At 46.6% G+C, this 15,190-nt stretch overlaps 34 pseudogenes; all 34 read right to left on the bottom strand.

Moving 5' to 3' along the window:
- Positions 1–219: 219 nt before the first annotated feature.
- Positions 220–338, bottom strand: LOC140288355 (5S ribosomal RNA; annotated as a pseudogene).
- A 269-nt stretch (positions 339–607) lies between these two features.
- On the bottom strand, positions 608–726 carry LOC140292145 (5S ribosomal RNA; annotated as a pseudogene).
- Positions 727–995: 269 nt separating this feature from the next.
- Positions 996–1,114, bottom strand: LOC140289934 (5S ribosomal RNA; annotated as a pseudogene).
- Positions 1,115–1,386: 272 nt separating this feature from the next.
- On the bottom strand, positions 1,387–1,505 carry LOC140296638 (5S ribosomal RNA; annotated as a pseudogene).
- Positions 1,506–1,774: 269 nt separating this feature from the next.
- LOC140290397 (5S ribosomal RNA) lies at positions 1,775–1,893 on the bottom strand (annotated as a pseudogene).
- Positions 1,894–2,130: 237 nt separating this feature from the next.
- LOC140299935 (5S ribosomal RNA) lies at positions 2,131–2,249 on the bottom strand (annotated as a pseudogene).
- Positions 2,250–2,518: 269 nt separating this feature from the next.
- LOC140294412 (5S ribosomal RNA) lies at positions 2,519–2,636 on the bottom strand (annotated as a pseudogene).
- A 657-nt stretch (positions 2,637–3,293) lies between these two features.
- On the bottom strand, positions 3,294–3,412 carry LOC140288480 (5S ribosomal RNA; annotated as a pseudogene).
- A 269-nt stretch (positions 3,413–3,681) lies between these two features.
- Positions 3,682–3,800, bottom strand: LOC140293208 (5S ribosomal RNA; annotated as a pseudogene).
- Positions 3,801–4,069: 269 nt separating this feature from the next.
- On the bottom strand, positions 4,070–4,188 carry LOC140292065 (5S ribosomal RNA; annotated as a pseudogene).
- Positions 4,189–4,457: 269 nt separating this feature from the next.
- Positions 4,458–4,576, bottom strand: LOC140268919 (5S ribosomal RNA; annotated as a pseudogene).
- A 269-nt stretch (positions 4,577–4,845) lies between these two features.
- On the bottom strand, positions 4,846–4,964 carry LOC140289865 (5S ribosomal RNA; annotated as a pseudogene).
- A 660-nt stretch (positions 4,965–5,624) lies between these two features.
- Positions 5,625–5,743, bottom strand: LOC140320578 (5S ribosomal RNA; annotated as a pseudogene).
- Positions 5,744–6,012: 269 nt separating this feature from the next.
- LOC140293811 (5S ribosomal RNA) lies at positions 6,013–6,131 on the bottom strand (annotated as a pseudogene).
- Positions 6,132–6,400: 269 nt separating this feature from the next.
- On the bottom strand, positions 6,401–6,519 carry LOC140290396 (5S ribosomal RNA; annotated as a pseudogene).
- Positions 6,520–6,756: 237 nt separating this feature from the next.
- LOC140299934 (5S ribosomal RNA) lies at positions 6,757–6,875 on the bottom strand (annotated as a pseudogene).
- A 269-nt stretch (positions 6,876–7,144) lies between these two features.
- Positions 7,145–7,262, bottom strand: LOC140294410 (5S ribosomal RNA; annotated as a pseudogene).
- Positions 7,263–7,919: 657 nt separating this feature from the next.
- Positions 7,920–8,038, bottom strand: LOC140288479 (5S ribosomal RNA; annotated as a pseudogene).
- Positions 8,039–8,307: 269 nt separating this feature from the next.
- On the bottom strand, positions 8,308–8,426 carry LOC140293207 (5S ribosomal RNA; annotated as a pseudogene).
- A 269-nt stretch (positions 8,427–8,695) lies between these two features.
- On the bottom strand, positions 8,696–8,814 carry LOC140281439 (5S ribosomal RNA; annotated as a pseudogene).
- Positions 8,815–9,083: 269 nt separating this feature from the next.
- Positions 9,084–9,202, bottom strand: LOC140300584 (5S ribosomal RNA; annotated as a pseudogene).
- A 269-nt stretch (positions 9,203–9,471) lies between these two features.
- Positions 9,472–9,590, bottom strand: LOC140288379 (5S ribosomal RNA; annotated as a pseudogene).
- A 660-nt stretch (positions 9,591–10,250) lies between these two features.
- Positions 10,251–10,369, bottom strand: LOC140314264 (5S ribosomal RNA; annotated as a pseudogene).
- A 269-nt stretch (positions 10,370–10,638) lies between these two features.
- On the bottom strand, positions 10,639–10,757 carry LOC140293809 (5S ribosomal RNA; annotated as a pseudogene).
- Positions 10,758–11,026: 269 nt separating this feature from the next.
- LOC140301160 (5S ribosomal RNA) lies at positions 11,027–11,145 on the bottom strand (annotated as a pseudogene).
- Positions 11,146–11,414: 269 nt separating this feature from the next.
- Positions 11,415–11,532, bottom strand: LOC140296164 (5S ribosomal RNA; annotated as a pseudogene).
- A 269-nt stretch (positions 11,533–11,801) lies between these two features.
- LOC140289933 (5S ribosomal RNA) lies at positions 11,802–11,920 on the bottom strand (annotated as a pseudogene).
- Positions 11,921–12,189: 269 nt separating this feature from the next.
- Positions 12,190–12,308, bottom strand: LOC140301159 (5S ribosomal RNA; annotated as a pseudogene).
- Positions 12,309–12,577: 269 nt separating this feature from the next.
- LOC140296163 (5S ribosomal RNA) lies at positions 12,578–12,695 on the bottom strand (annotated as a pseudogene).
- A 269-nt stretch (positions 12,696–12,964) lies between these two features.
- On the bottom strand, positions 12,965–13,083 carry LOC140294478 (5S ribosomal RNA; annotated as a pseudogene).
- Positions 13,084–13,740: 657 nt separating this feature from the next.
- LOC140293808 (5S ribosomal RNA) lies at positions 13,741–13,859 on the bottom strand (annotated as a pseudogene).
- A 269-nt stretch (positions 13,860–14,128) lies between these two features.
- Positions 14,129–14,247, bottom strand: LOC140290395 (5S ribosomal RNA; annotated as a pseudogene).
- A 237-nt stretch (positions 14,248–14,484) lies between these two features.
- Positions 14,485–14,603, bottom strand: LOC140295923 (5S ribosomal RNA; annotated as a pseudogene).
- Positions 14,604–14,872: 269 nt separating this feature from the next.
- On the bottom strand, positions 14,873–14,990 carry LOC140296161 (5S ribosomal RNA; annotated as a pseudogene).
- Positions 14,991–15,190: the final 200 nt, after the last annotated feature.

Here is a 15,190-nt window from a genome sequence, read left to right as displayed (position 1 = left end):
TCTATGCAACCAGATAATTGCCGAGAAAGGCTGATGTGTAGCGGGCAAATCATCTTCTTCCCTGACGTGATAATTTTCTCCAGCTGAACATGAGACTCTCAGATCACTTCGTGTCTGCCAACAAAGCAGCAGAAGCTGAAGATGACCAACTTCCTCATGTGTCACAGGGTGATCAGACGTTGCAACAAAAGACATGCAGGTGGTAGAGAGAAGAGAAAAAGTTTAAGGTACCTGGTATTCCCAAGCGGTCTCCCATTCAAGTACTAACCAGGCCCAACCGTGCTTGGCTTCCGAGATCAGACGAGGTCGGGCTTATTCAGGGTGGTGTGGCCGTAAGCAACAATATCGGTGACAAATGTGCATTATATAGGTACTGGAATCATACACTTCCTCTGTATAACCAGATAATTGCCGAAAAAGGCTGACTTGTAGTGGATTCATCTTCCTCCTTGATGTGATTATTCTCTGGAGCTGAAACTGAGACTCTCAGATCACCTTGTGTCTATCAACAAAGCAGCAGCAGCTGAAGATGACCAACTTCTTCACGTGTCACAGGGTGATCAGACGTTGCAACAAAAGACATGCAGGTGGTAGAGAGAAGAGAAAAAGCTTACAGCACCTGGTATTCCCAAGCTGACTCCTATCCAAGTACTAACCAGGTACAACCCTGCTTGGCGTCCGAGATCAGACGAGGTCGGGCTTATTCAGGGTGGTGTGGCCGTAAGCAACAATGTCTCTGACAAATGTGCATTATATAGGTACTGGAATCATACGGTTCCTCTATGCAACCAGATAATTGCCGAGAAAGGCTGATGTGTAGCGGACAAATCATCTTCTCTGATGTGATCATTCTCTGCAACTGAAACTGAGACTCTCAGATCACCTCGTGTCTATCAACAAAGCAGCAGCAGCTGAAGATGACCAACTTCTTCACGTGTCACAGGGTGATCAGACGTTGCAACAAAAGACATGCAGGTGGTAGAGAGAAGAGAAAAAGCTTACAGCACCTGGTATTCCCAAGCTGTCTCCTATCCAAGTACTAACCAGGTACAACCCTGCTTGGCGTCCGAGATCAGACGAGGTCGGGCTTATTCAGGGTGGTGTGGCCGTAAGCAACAATGTCTCTGACAAATGTGCATTATATAGGTACTGGAATCATACGGTTCCTCTATGCAACCAGATAATTGCCGAGAAAGGCTGATGTGTAGCGGGCAAATCATCTTCTTCCCTGACGTGATAATTTTCTCCAGCTGAACATGAGACTCTCAGATCACTTCGTGTCTGCCAACAAAGCAGCAGAAGCTGAAGATGACCAACTTCCTCATGTGTCACAGGGTGATCAGACGTTGCAACAAAAGACATGCAGGTGGTAGAGAGAAGAGAAAAAGCTTACAGCACCTGGTATTCCCAAGCTGTCTCCCATCCAAGTACTAACCAGGTACAACCCTGCTTGGCGTCCGAGATTAGACAAGGTCGGGCTTATTCAGGGTGGTGTGGCCGTAAGCAACAATGTCTCTGACAAATGTGCATTATATAGGTACTGGAATCATACGGTTCCTCTATGCAACCAGATAATTGCCGAGAAAGGCTGATGTGTAGCGGGCAAATCATCTTCTCTGATGTGATCATTATCTGCAACTGAAACTGAGACTCTCAGATCACTTCGTGTCAGCCAACAAAGCAGCAGCAGCTGAAGATGACCAACTTCTTCACGTGTCACAGGGTGATCAGACGTTGCAACAAAAGACATGCAGGTGGTAGAGAGAAGAGAAAAAGCTTACAGCACCTGGTATTCCCAAGCTGTCTCCCATCCAAGTACTAACCAGGTACAACCCTGCTTGGCGTCCGAGATCAGACGAGGTCGGGCTTATTCAGGGTGGTGTGGCCGTAAGCAAAAATGTCTCTGACAAATGTGCATTATATAGGTACTGGAATCATACGGTTCCTCTATGCAACCAGATAATCATCTTCTCTGATGTGATCATTATCTGCAACTGAAACTGAGACTCTCAGATCACTTCGTGTCAGCCAACAAAGCAGCAGCAGCTGAAGATGACCAACTTCCTCATGTGTCACAGGGTGATCAGAAGTTGCAACAAAAGACATGCAGGTGGTAGAGAGAAGAGAAGAAGCTTACAGCACCTGGTATTCCCAAGCAGTCTCCCATCCAAGTACTAACCAGGCCCAACCCTGCTTGGCTTCCGAGATCAGACGAGGTTGGGCTTATTCAGGGTGGTGTGGCCGTAAGCAACAATATCGGTGACAAATGTGCATTATATAGGTACTGGAATCATACACTTCCTCTGTATAACCAGATAATTGCCGAAAAAGGCTGACTTATAGTGGGTTCATCTTCCTCCTTGATGTGATTATTCTCTGGAGCTGAAACTGAGACTCTCAGATCACCTCGTGTCTATCAACAAAGCAGCAGCAGCTGAAGATGACCAGCTTCTTCACGTGTCACAGGGTGATCAGACGTTGCAACAAAAGACATGCAGGTGGTAGAGAGAAGAGAAAAAGCTTACAGCACCTGGTATTCCCAAGCAGTCTCCCATCAAGTACTAAGCAGGCCTAAACCTGCTTGGCTTCCGAGATCAGACGAGGTCGGGCTTATTCAGGGTGGTTTGGCCGTAAGCGACAATGTCTGTGACAAATGTGCATTATATAGGTACTGGAATCATACGGTTCCTCTATGCAACCAAATAATTGCAGAGAAAAGCTGACTTGTAGTGGGCACATCTTCTTCTCTGATGTGATTATTCTCTCCAGCTGAAACTGAGACTCTCAGATTACCTCATGTCTGCCAACAAAGCAGCAGCAGCTGAAGATGACCAACTTCCTCATGTGTCACAGGGTGATCAGACGTTGCAACAAAACACATGCAGGTGGTAGAGAGAAGAGAAACAGCTTACAGCACCTGGTATTCCCAAGCAGTCTCCCATTGAAGTACAAACCAGACCCAACCCTGCTTGGCTTCCGAGATAAGACAAGGTGGGGCTTATTCAGGGTGGTGTGGCGGTAAGCGAACATATCTGTTACAAATGTGAATTATATAGGTACTGGAATCATACACTTGCTCTATGAAACCAGATAATTGCCGAGAAAGGCTGATGTGTAGTGGGCATATCATCTTCTCTGATGTGATCATTCTCTTCAGCTGAAACTGAGACTCTCAGATCACTTCGTGTCTGCCAACAAAGCAGCAGCTGCTGAAGATGACCAACTTCCTCATGTGTCACAGGGTGATCAGACGTTGCAACAAAAGACATGCAGGTTGTAGAGAGAAGAGAAAACGCTTACAGCACCTGGTATTCCCAAGCAGTCTCCCATTAAAGTACTAACCAGGCCCAACCCTCCTTGGCTTCCGAGATCAGACGAGGTCGGGCTTATTCAGGGTGGTGTGGCCGTAAGGAACAATTTCTGTGACAAATGTGCATTATATAGGTACTGGAATCATACACTTCCTCTATGTAACCAGATAATTGCAGAGAAAGGCTGACTTGTTATGGAAACATCTTCTTCCCTGATGTGATTATTCTCTGCAGCTGAAACTGAGACTCTCAGATCACTTCGTGTCTGCCAACAAAGCAGCAGCAGCTGAAGATGACCAACTTCCTCATGTGTCACAGGGTGATCAGACGTTGCAACAAAAGACATGCAGGTTGTAGAGAGAAGAGAAAACTCTTACAGAACCTGGTATTCCCAAGCAGTCTCCCATTAAAGTACTAACCAGGCCCAACCCTCCTTGGCTTCCGAGATCAGACGAGGTCGGGCTTATTCAGGGTGGTGTGGCCGTAAGGAACAATTTCTGTGACAAATGTGCATTATATAGGTACTGGAATCATACAATTCCTCTATGTAACCAGATAATTGCAGAGAAAGGCTGACTTGTTATGGGCACATCTTCTTCCCTGATGTGATTATTCTCTGCAGCTGAAACTGAGACTCTCAGATCACTTCGTGTCTGCCAACAAAGCAGCAGCAGCTGAAGATGACCAACTTCGTCATGTGTCACAGGGTGATCAGACGTTGCAACAAAAGACATGCAGGTGGTCGAGAGAAGACAAAAAGCTTACAGCTCCTGGTATTCCCAAGCGGTCTCCCATTTAAGTACTAACCAGGCCCAACCCTCCTTGGCTTCCGAGATCAGACGAGGTCGGGCTTATTCAGGGTGGTGTGGCCAAAAGGAACAATTTCTGTGACAAATGTGCATTATATAGGTACTGGAATCATACAATTCCTCTATGTAACCAGATAATTGCAGAGAAAGGCTGACTTGTTATGGGCACATCTTCTTCCCTGATGTGATTATTCTCTGCAGCTGAAACTGAGACTCTCAGATCACTTCGTGTCTGCCAACAAAGCAGCAGCAGCTGAAGATGACCAACTTCGTCATGTGTCACAGGGTGATCAGACGTTGCAACAAAAGACATGCAGGTGGTCGAGAGAAGACAAAAAGCTTACAGCTCCTGGTATTCCCAAGCGGTCTCCCATTTAAGTATTAACCAGGCCCAACCCTCCTTGGCTTCCGAGATCAGACGAGGTCGGGCATGTTCAGGGTGGTGTGGCCGTAAGCAACAATGTCTCTGACAAATGTGCATTATATAGGTACAGGAATCATACGGTTCCTCTATGCAACCAGATAATTGCCGAGAAAGGCTGATGTGTAGCGGGCAAATCATCTTCTCTGATGTGATCATTCTCTGCAACTTAAACTGAGACTCTCAGATCACTTCGTGTCAGCCAACAAAGCAGCAGCAGCTGAAGATGACCAACTTCCTCATGTGTCACAGGGTGATCAGACGTTGCAACAAAAGACATGCAGGTGGTAGAGAGAAGAGAAAAAGCTTACAGCACCTGGTATTCCCAAGCTGACTCCAATCCAAGTACTAACCAGGTACAACCCTGCTTGGCGTCCGAGATCAGACGAGGTCGGGCTTATTCAGGGTGGTGTGACCGTAAGCGACAATGTCTGTGACAAATGTGCATTATATAGGTACTGGAATCATACGGTTCCTCTATGCAACCAGATAATTGCAGAGAAAAGCTGACTTGTAGTGGGCACATCTTCTTCTCTGATGTGATCATTCTCTGCAACTGAAACTGAGACTCTCAGATCACCTCGTGTCTATCAACAAAGCAGCAGGAGCTGAAGATGACCAACTTCCTCATGTGTCACAGGGTGATCAGACGTTGCAACAAAAGACATGCAGGTGGTCGAGAGAAGACAAAAAGCTTACAGCACCTGGTAATCCCAAGCAGACTCCCATCTAAGTACTAACCAGGTACAACCCTGCTTGGCGTCCGAGATAAGACAAGGTGGGGCTTATTCAGGGTGGTGTGGCCGTAAGCAACAATGTCTCTGACAAATGTGCATTATATAGGTACTGGAATCATACGGTTCCTCTATGCAACCAGATAATTGCCGAGAAAGGCTGATGTGTAGCGGGCAAATCATCTTCTTCCCTGACGTGATAATTTTCTCCAGCTGAACATGAGACTCTCAGATCACTTCGTGTCTGCCAACAAAGCAGCAGAAGCTGAAGATGACAAACTTCCTCATGTGTCACAGGGTGATCAGACGTTGCAACAAAAGACATGCAGGTGGTAGAGAGAAGAGAAAAAGCTTAAGGTACCTGGTATTCCCAAGCGGTCTCCCATTCAAGTACTAACCAGGCCCAACCGTGCTTGGCTTCCGAGATCAGACGAGGTCGGGCTTATTCAGGGTGGTGTGGCCGTAAGCAACAATATCGGTGACAAATGTGCATTATATAGGTACTGGAATCATACACTTCCTCTGTATAACCAGATAATTGCCGAAAAAGGCTGACTTGTAGTGGGTTCATCTTCCTCCTTGATGTGATTATTCTCTGGAGCTGAAACTGAGACTCTCAGATCACCTCGTGTCTATCAACAAAGCAGCAGCAGCTGAAGATGACTAACTTCTTCACGTGTCACAGGGTGATCAGACGTTGCAACAAAAGACATGCAGGTGGTAGAGAGAAGAGAAAAAGCGTACAGCACCTGGTATTCCCAAGCTGTCTCCCATCCAAGTACTAACCAGGTACAACCCTGCTTGGCGTCCGAGATCAGACGAGGTCGGGCTTATTCAGGGTGGTGTGGCCGTAAGCAACAATGTCTCTGACAAATGTGCATTATATAGGTACTGGAATCATACGGTTCCTCTATGCAACCAGATAATTGCCGAGAAAGGCTGATGTGTAGCGGGGAAATCATCTTCTCTGATGTGATCATTATCTGCAACTGAAACTGAGACTCTCAGATCACTTCGTGTCAGCCAACAAAGCAGCAGCAGCTGAAGATGACCAACTTCTTCACGTGTCACAGGGTGATCAGACGTTGCAACAAAAGACATGCAGGTGGTAGAGAGAAGAGAAAAAGCTTACAGCACCTGGTATTCCCAAGCTGTCTCCCATCCAAGTACTAACCAGGTACAACCCTGCTTGGCGTCCGAGATCAGACGAGGTCGGGCTTATTCAGGGTGGTGTGGCCGTAAGCAAAAATGTCTCCGACAAATGTGCATTATATAGGTACTGGAATCATACGGTTCCTCTATGCAACCAGATAATCATCTTCTCTGATGTGATCATTATCTGCAACTGAAACTGAGACTCTCAGATCACTTCGTGTCAGCCAACAAAGCAGCAGCAGCTGAAGATGACCAACTTCCTCATGTGTCACAGGGTGATCAGAAGTTGCAACAAAAGACATGCAGGTGGTAGAGAGAAGAGAAGAAGCTTACAGCACCTGGTATTCCCAAGCAGTCTCCCATCCAAGTACTAACCAGGCCCAACCCTGCTTGGCTTCCGAGATCAGACGAGGTTGGGCTTATTCAGGGTGGTGTGGCCGTAAGCAACAATATCGGTGACAAATGTGCATTATATAGGTACTGGAATCATACACTTCCTCTGTATAACCAGATAATTGCCGAAAAAGGCTGACTTATAGTGGGTTCATCTTCCTCCTTGATGTGATTATTCTCTGGAGCTGAAACTGAGACTCTCAGATCACCTCGTGTCTATCAACAAAGCAGCAGCAGCTGAAGATGACCAGCTTCTTCACGTGTCACAGGGTGATCAGACGTTGCAACAAAAGACATGCAGGTGGTAGAGAGAAGAGAAAAAGCTTACAGCACCTGGTATTCCCAAGCAGTCTCCCATCAAGTACTAAGCAGGCCTAAACCTGCTTGGCTTCCGAGATCAGACGAGGTCGGGCTTATTCAGGGTGGTTTGGCCGTAAGCGACAATGTCTGTGACAAATGTGCATTATATAGGTACTGGAATCATACGGTTCCTCTATGCAACCAAATAATTGCAGAGAAAAGCTGACTTGTAGTGGGCACATCTTCTTCTCTGATGTGATTATTCTCTCCAGCTGAAACTGAGACTCTCAGATTACCTCATGTCTGCCAACAAAGCAGCAGCAGCTGAAGATGACCAACTTCCTCATGTGTCACAGGGTGATCAGACGTTGCAACAAAACACATGCAGGTGGTAGAGAGAAGAGAAACAGCTTACAGCACCTGGTATTCCCAAGCAGTCTCCCATTGAAGTACAAACCAGACCCAACCCTGCTTGGCTTCCGAGATAAGACAAGGTGGGGCTTATTCAGGGTGGTGTGGCGGTAAGCGACAATATCTGTTACAAATGTGAATTATATAGGTACTGGAATCATACACTTGCTCTATGAAACCAGATAATTGCCGAGAAAGGCTGATGTGTAGTGGGCATATCATCTTCTCTGATGTGATCATTCTCTTCAGCTGAAACTGAGACTCTCAGATCACTTCGTGTCTGCCAACAAAGCAGCAGCTGCTGAAGATGACCAACTTCCTCATGTGTCACAGGGTGATCAGACGTTGCAACAAAAGACATGCAGGTTGTAGAGAGAAGAGAAAACGCTTACAGCACCTGGTATTCCCAAGCAGTCTCCCATTAAAGTACTAACCAGGCCCAACCCTCCTTGGCTTCCGAGATCAGACGAGGTCGGGCTTATTCAGGGTGGTGTGGCCGTAAGGAACAATTTCTGTGACAAATGTGCATTATATAGGTACTGGAATCATACACTTCCTCTATGTAACCAGATAATTGCAGAGAAAGGCTGACTTGTTATGGAAACATCTTCTTCCCTGATGTGATTATTCTCTGCAGCTGAAACTGAGACTCTCAGATCACTTCGTGTCTGCCAACAAAGCAGCAGCAGCTGAAGATGACCAACTTCCTCATGTGTCACAGGGTGATCAGACGTTGCAACAAAAGACATGCAGGTTGTAGAGAGAAGAGAAAACTCTTACAGAACCTGGTATTCCCAAGCAGTCTCCCATTAAAGTACTAACCAGGCCCAACCCTCCTTGGCTTCCGAGATCAGACGAGGTCGGGCTTATTCAGGGTGGTGTGGCCGTAAGGAACAATTTCTGTGACAAATGTGCATTATATAGGTACTGGAATCATACAATTCCTCTATGTAACCAGATAATTGCAGAGAAAGGCTGACTTGTTATGGGCACATCTTCTTCCCTGATGTGATTATTCTCTGCAGCTGAAACTGAGACTCTGAGATCACTTCGTGTCTGACAACAAAGCAGCAGCAGCTGAAGATGACCAACTTCGTCATGTGTCACAGGGTGATCAGACGTTGCAACAAAAGACATGCAGGTGGTCGAGAGAAGACAAAAAGCTTACAGCTCCTGGTATTCCCAAGCGGTCTCCCATTTAAGTACTAACCAGGCCCAACCCTCCTTGGCTTCCGAGATCAGACGAGGTCGGGCTTATTCAGGGTGGTGTGGCCGTAAGGAACAATTTCTGTGACAAATGTGCATTATATAGGTACTGGAATCATACAATTCCTCTATGTAACCAGATAATTGCAGAGAAAGGCTGACTTGTTATGGGCACATCTTCTTCCCTGATGTGATTATTCTCTGCAGCTGAAACTGAGACTCTCAGATCACTTCGTGTCTGCCAACAAAGCAGCAGCAGCTGAAGATGACCAACTTCGTCATGTGTCACAGGGTGATCAGACGTTGCAACAAAAGACATGCAGGTGGTCGAGAGAAGACAAAAAGCTTACAGCTCCTGGTATTCCCAAGCGGTCTCCCATTTAAGTACTAACCAGGCCCAACCCTCCTTGGCTTCCGAGATCAGACGAGGTCGGGCATGTTCAGGGTGGTGTGGCCGTAAGCAACAATGTCTCTGACAAATGTGCATTATATAGGTACAGGAATCATACGGTTCCTCTATGCAACCAGATAATTGCCGAGAAAGGCTGATGTGTAGCGGGCAAATCATCTTCTCTGATGTGATCATTCTCTGCAACTTAAACTGAGACTCTCAGATCACTTCGTGTCAGCCAACAAAGCAGCAGCAGCTGAAGATGACCAACTTCCTCATGTGTCACAGGGTGATCAGACGTTGCAACAAAAGACATGCAGGTGGTAGAGAGAAGAGAAAAAGCTTACAGCACCTGGTATTCCCAAGCTGACTCCAATCCAAGTACTAACCAGGTACAACCCTGCTTGGCGTCCGAGATCAGACGAGGTCGGGCTTATTCAGGGTGGTGTGGCCGTAAGCGACAATGTCTGTGACAAATGTGCATTATATAGGTACTGGAATCATACGGTTCCTCTATGCAACCAGATAATTGCAGAGAAAAGCTGACTTGTAGTGGGCACATCTTCTTCTCTGATGTGATCATTCTCTGCAACTGAAACTGAGACTCTCAGATCACCTCGTGTCTATCAACAAAGCAGCAGGAGCTGAAGATGACCAACTTCCTCATGTGTCACAGGGTGATCAGACGTTGCAACAAAAGACATGCAGGTGGTCGAGAGAAGACAAAAAGCTTACAGCACCTGGTAATCCCAAGCAGACTCCCATCTAAGTACTAACCAGGTACAACCCTGCTTGGCGTCCGAGATAAGACAAGGTGGGGCTTATTCAGGGTGGTGTGGCCGTAAGCAACAATGTCTCTGACAAATGTGCATTATATAGGTACTGGAATCATACGGTTCCTCTATGCAACCAGATAATTGCCGAGAAAGGCTGATGTGTAGCGGGCAAATCATCTTCTTCCCTGACGTGATAATTTTCTCCAGCTGAACATGAGACTCTCAGATCACTTCGTGTCTGCCAACAAAGCAGCAGAAGCTGAAGATGACAAACTTCCTCATGTGTCACAGGGTGATCAGACGTTGCAACAAAAGACATGCAGGTGGTAGAGAGAAGAGAAAAAGCTTAAGGTACCTGGTATTCCCAAGCGGTCTCCCATTCAAGTACTAACCAGGCCCAACCGTGCTTGGCTTCCGAGATCAGACGAGGTCGGGCTCATTCAGGGTGGTGTGGCCGTAAGCAACAATATCGGTGACAAATGTGCATTATATAGGTACTGGAATCATACACTTCCTCTGTATAACCAGATAATTGCCGAAAAAGGCTGACTTGTAGTGGGTTCATCTTCCTCCTTGATGTGATTATTCTCTGGAGCTGAAACTGAGACTCTCAGATCACCTCGTGTCTATCAACAAAGCAGCAGCAGCTGAAGATGACTAACTTCTTCACGTGTCACAGGGTGATCAGACGTTGCAACAAAAGACATGCAGGTGGTAGAGAGAAGAGAAAAAGCGTACAGCACCTGGTATTCCCAAGCTGTCTCCCATCCAAGTACTAACCAGGTACAACCCTGCTTGGCGTCCGAGATCAGACGAGGTCGGGCTTATTCAGGGTGGTGTGGCCGTAAGCAACAATGTCTCTGACAAATGTGCATTATATAGGTACTGGAATCATACGGTTCCTCTATGCAACCAGATAATTGCCGAGAAAGGCTGATGTGTAGCGGGGAAATCATCTTCTCTGATGTGATCATTATCTGCAACTGAAACTGAGACTCTCAGATCACTTCGTGTCAGCCAACAAAGCAGCAGCAGCTGAAGATGACCAACTTCTTCACGTGTCACAGGGTGATCAGACGTTGCAACAAAAGACATGCAGGTGGTAGAGAGAAGAGAAAAAGCTTACAGCACCTGGTATTCCCAAGCTGTCTCCCATCCAAGTACTAACCAGGCCCAACCGTGCTTGGCTTCCGAGATCAGACGAGGTCGGGCTCATTCAGGGTGGTGTGGCCGTAAGCAACAATATCGGTGACAAATGTGCATTATATAGGTACTGGAATCATACACTTCCTCTGTATAACCAGATAATTGCCGAAAAAGGCTGACTTGTAGTGGGTTCATCTTCCTCCTTGATGTGATTATTCTCTGGAGCTGAAACTGAGACTCTCAGATCACCTCGTGTCTATCAACAAAGCAGCAGCAGCTGAAGATGACCAGCTTCTTCACGTGTCACAGGGTGATCAGACGTTGCAACAAAAGACATGCAGGTGGTAGAGAGAAGAGAAAAAGCTTACAGCACCTGGTATTCCCAAGCAGTCTCCCATCAAATACTAAGCAGGCCTAAACCTGCTTGGCTTCCGAGATCAGACGAGGTCGGGCTTATTCAGGGTGGTGTGGCCGTAAGCAACAATGTCTCTGACAAATGTGCATTATATAGGTACTGGAATCATACGGTTCCTCTATGCAACCAAATAATTGCAGAGAAAAGCTGACTTGTAGCGGACAAATCATCTTCTCTGATGTGATTATTCTCTCCAGCTGAAACTGAGACTCTCAGATTACCTCATGTCTGCCAACAAAGCAGCAGGAGCTGAAGATGACCAACTTCTTCACGTGTCACAGGGTGATCAGACGTTGCAACAAAAGACATGCAGGTGGTCGAGAGAAGAGAAAAAGCTTACAGCACCTGGTATTCCCAAGCTGTCTCCTATCCAAGTACTAACCAGGTACAACCCTGCTTGGCGTCCGAGATCAGACGAGGTCGGGCTTATTCAGGGTGGTGTGGCCGTAAGCAACAATGTCTCTGACAAATGTGCATTATATAGGTACTGGAATCATACGGTTCCTCTATGCAACCAGATAATTGCCGAGAAAGGCTGATGTGTAGCGGGGAAATCATCTTCTCTGATGTGATCATTATCTGCAACTGAAACTGAGACTCTCAGATCACTTCGTGTCAGCCAACAAAGCAGCAGCAGCTGAAGATGACCAACTTCTTCACGTGTCACAGGGTGATCAGACGTTGCAACAAAAGACATGCAGGTGGTAGAGAGAAGAGAAAAAGCTTACAGCACCTGGTATTCCCAAGCTGTCTCCCATCCAAGTACTAACCAGGCCCAACCGTGCTTGGCTTCCGAGATCAGACGAGGTCGGGCTCATTCAGGGTGGTGTGGCCGTAAGCAACAATATCGGTGACAAATGTGCATTATATAGGTACTGGAATCATACACTTCCTCTGTATAACCAGATAATTGCCGAAAAAGGCTGACTTGTAGTGGGTTCATCTTCCTCCTTGATGTGATTATTCTCTGGAGCTGAAACTGAGACTCTCAGATCACCTCGTGTCTATCAACAAAGCAGCAGCAGCTGAAGATGACCAGCTTCTTCACGTGTCACAGGGTGATCAGACGTTGCAACAAAAGACATGCAGGTGGTAGAGAGAAGAGAAAAAGCTTACAGCACCTGGTATTCCCAAGCAGTCTCCCATCAAATACTAAGCAGGCCTAAACCTGCTTGGCTTCCGAGATCAGACGAGGTCGGGCTTATTCAGGGTGGTGTGGCCGTAAGCAACAATGTCTCTGACAAATGTGCATTATATAGGTACTGGAATCATACGGTTCCTCTATGCAACCAAATAATTGCAGAGAAAAGCTGACTTGTAGCGGACAAATCATCTTCTCTGATGTGATTATTCTCTCCAGCTGAAACTGAGACTCTCAGATTACCTCATGTCTGCCAACAAAGCAGCAGGAGCTGAAGATGACCAACTTCTTCACGTGTCACAGGGTGATCAGACGTTGCAACAAAAGACATGCAGGTGGTCGAGAGAAGAGAAAAAGCTTACAGCACCTGGTATTCCCAAGCTGTCTCCTATCCAAGTACTAACCAGGTACAACCCTGCTTGGCGTCCGAGATCAGACGAGGTCGGGCTTATTCAGGGTGGTGTGGCGGTAAGCAAATATATTTGTTACAAATGTGAATTATATAGGTACTGGAATCATACACTTCCTCTATGAAACCAGATAATTGCCGAGAAAGGCTGATGTGTAGTGGGGATATCATCTTCTCTGATGTGATCATTCTCTTCAGCTGAAACTGAGACTCTTAGATCACTTCGTGTCTGCCAACAAAGCAGCAGCAGCTGAAGATGACCAACTTCCTCATGTGTCACAGGGTGATCAGATGTTGCAACAAAACACATGCAGGTGGTAGAGAGAAGAGAAACAGCTTACAGCACCTGGTATTCCCAAGCAGTCTCCCATTGAAGTACAAACCAGACCCAACCCTGCTTGGCTTCCGAGATAAGACAAGGTGGGGCTTATTCAGGGTGGTGTGGCGGTAAGCGACAATATCTGTTACAAATGTGAATTATATAGGTACTGGAATCATACACTTGCTCTATGAAACCAGATAATTGCCGAGAAAGGCTGATGTGTAGTGGGCATATCATCTTCTCTGATGTGATCATTCTCTTCAGCTGAAACTGAGACTCTCAGATCACTTCGTGTCTGCCAACAAAGCAGCAGCTGCTGAAGATGACCAACTTCCTCATGTGTCACAGGGTGATCAGACGTTGCAACAAAAGACATGCAGGTGGTAGAGAGAAGAGAAAAAGCGTACAGCACCTGGTATTCCCAAGCTGTCTCCCATCCAAGTACTAACCAGGTACAACCCTGCTTGGCGTCCGAGATCAGACGAGGTCGGGCTTATTCAGGGTGGTGTGGCCGTAAGCAACAATGTCTCTGACAAATGTGCATTATATAGGTACTGGAATCATACGGTTCCTCTATGCAACCAGATAATTGCCGAGAAAGGCTGATGTGTAGCGGGGAAATCATCTTCTCTGATGTGATCATTATCTGCAACTGAAACTGAGACTCTCAGATCACTTCGTGTCAGCCAACAAAGCAGCAGCAGCTGAAGATGACCAACTTCTTCACGTGTCACAGGGTGATCAGACGTTGCAACAAAAGACATGCAGGTGGTAGAGAGAAGAGAAAAAGCTTACAGCACCTGGTATTCCCAAGCTGTCTCCCATCCAAGTACTAACCAGGTACAACCCTGCTTGGCGTCCGAGATCAGACGAGGTCGGGCTTATTCAGGGTGGTGTGGCCGTAAGCAACAATGTCTCTGACAAATGTGCATTATATAGGTACTGGAATCATACGGTTCCTCTATGGAACCAGATAATCATCTTCTCTGATGTGATCATTATCTGCAACTGAAACTGAGACTCTCAGATCACTTCGTGTCAGCCAACAAAGCAGCAGCAGCTGAAGATGACCAACTTCCTCATGTGTCACAGGGTGATCAGAAGTTGCAACAAAAGACATGCAGGTGGTAGAGAGAAGAGAAGAAGCTTACAGGACCTGGTATTCCCAAGCAGTCTCCCATCCAAGTACTAAGGAGGCCCAACCCTGCTTGGCTTCCGAGATCAGACGAGGTTGGGCTTATTCAGGGTGGTGTGGCCGTAAGCAACAATATCGGTGACAAATGTGCATTATATAGGTACTGGAATCATACACTTCCTCTGTATAACCAGATAATTGCCGAAAAAGGCTGACTTATAGTGGGTTCATCTTCCTCCTTGATGTGATTATTCTCTGGAGCTGAAACTGAGACTCTCAGATCACCTCGTGTCTATCAACAAAGCAGCAGCAGCTGAAGATGACCAGCTTCTTCACGTGTCACAGGGTGATCAGACGTTGCAACAAAAGACATGCAGGTGGTAGAGAGAAGAGAAAAAGCTTACAGCACCTGGTATTCCCAAGCAGTCTCCCATCAAATACTAAGCAGGCCTAAACCTGCTTGGCTTCCGAGATCAGACGAGGTCGGGCTTATTCAGGGTGGTGTGGCCGTAAGCAACAATGTCTCTGACAAATGTGCATTATATAGGTACTGGAATCATACGGTTCCTCTATGCAACCAAATAATTGCAGAGAAAAGCTGACTTGTAGCGGACAAATCATCTTCTCTGATGTGATTATTCTCTCCAGCTGAAACTGAGACTCTCAGATTACCTCATGTCTGCCAACAAAGCAGCAGGAGCTGAAGATGACCAAC

This window comes from Leuresthes tenuis, unplaced genomic scaffold (genome assembly GCF_036924035.1).
Source record: "Leuresthes tenuis unplaced genomic scaffold, fLeuTen1.0.hap1 SCAF_1, whole genome shotgun sequence".
Taxonomy (NCBI): Eukaryota; Metazoa; Chordata; class Actinopteri; order Atheriniformes; family Atherinopsidae; genus Leuresthes; species Leuresthes tenuis.
The sequence above is the reverse complement of the archived record's forward strand: the minus strand, read 5'-3'. Positions and strand labels throughout refer to the sequence as shown.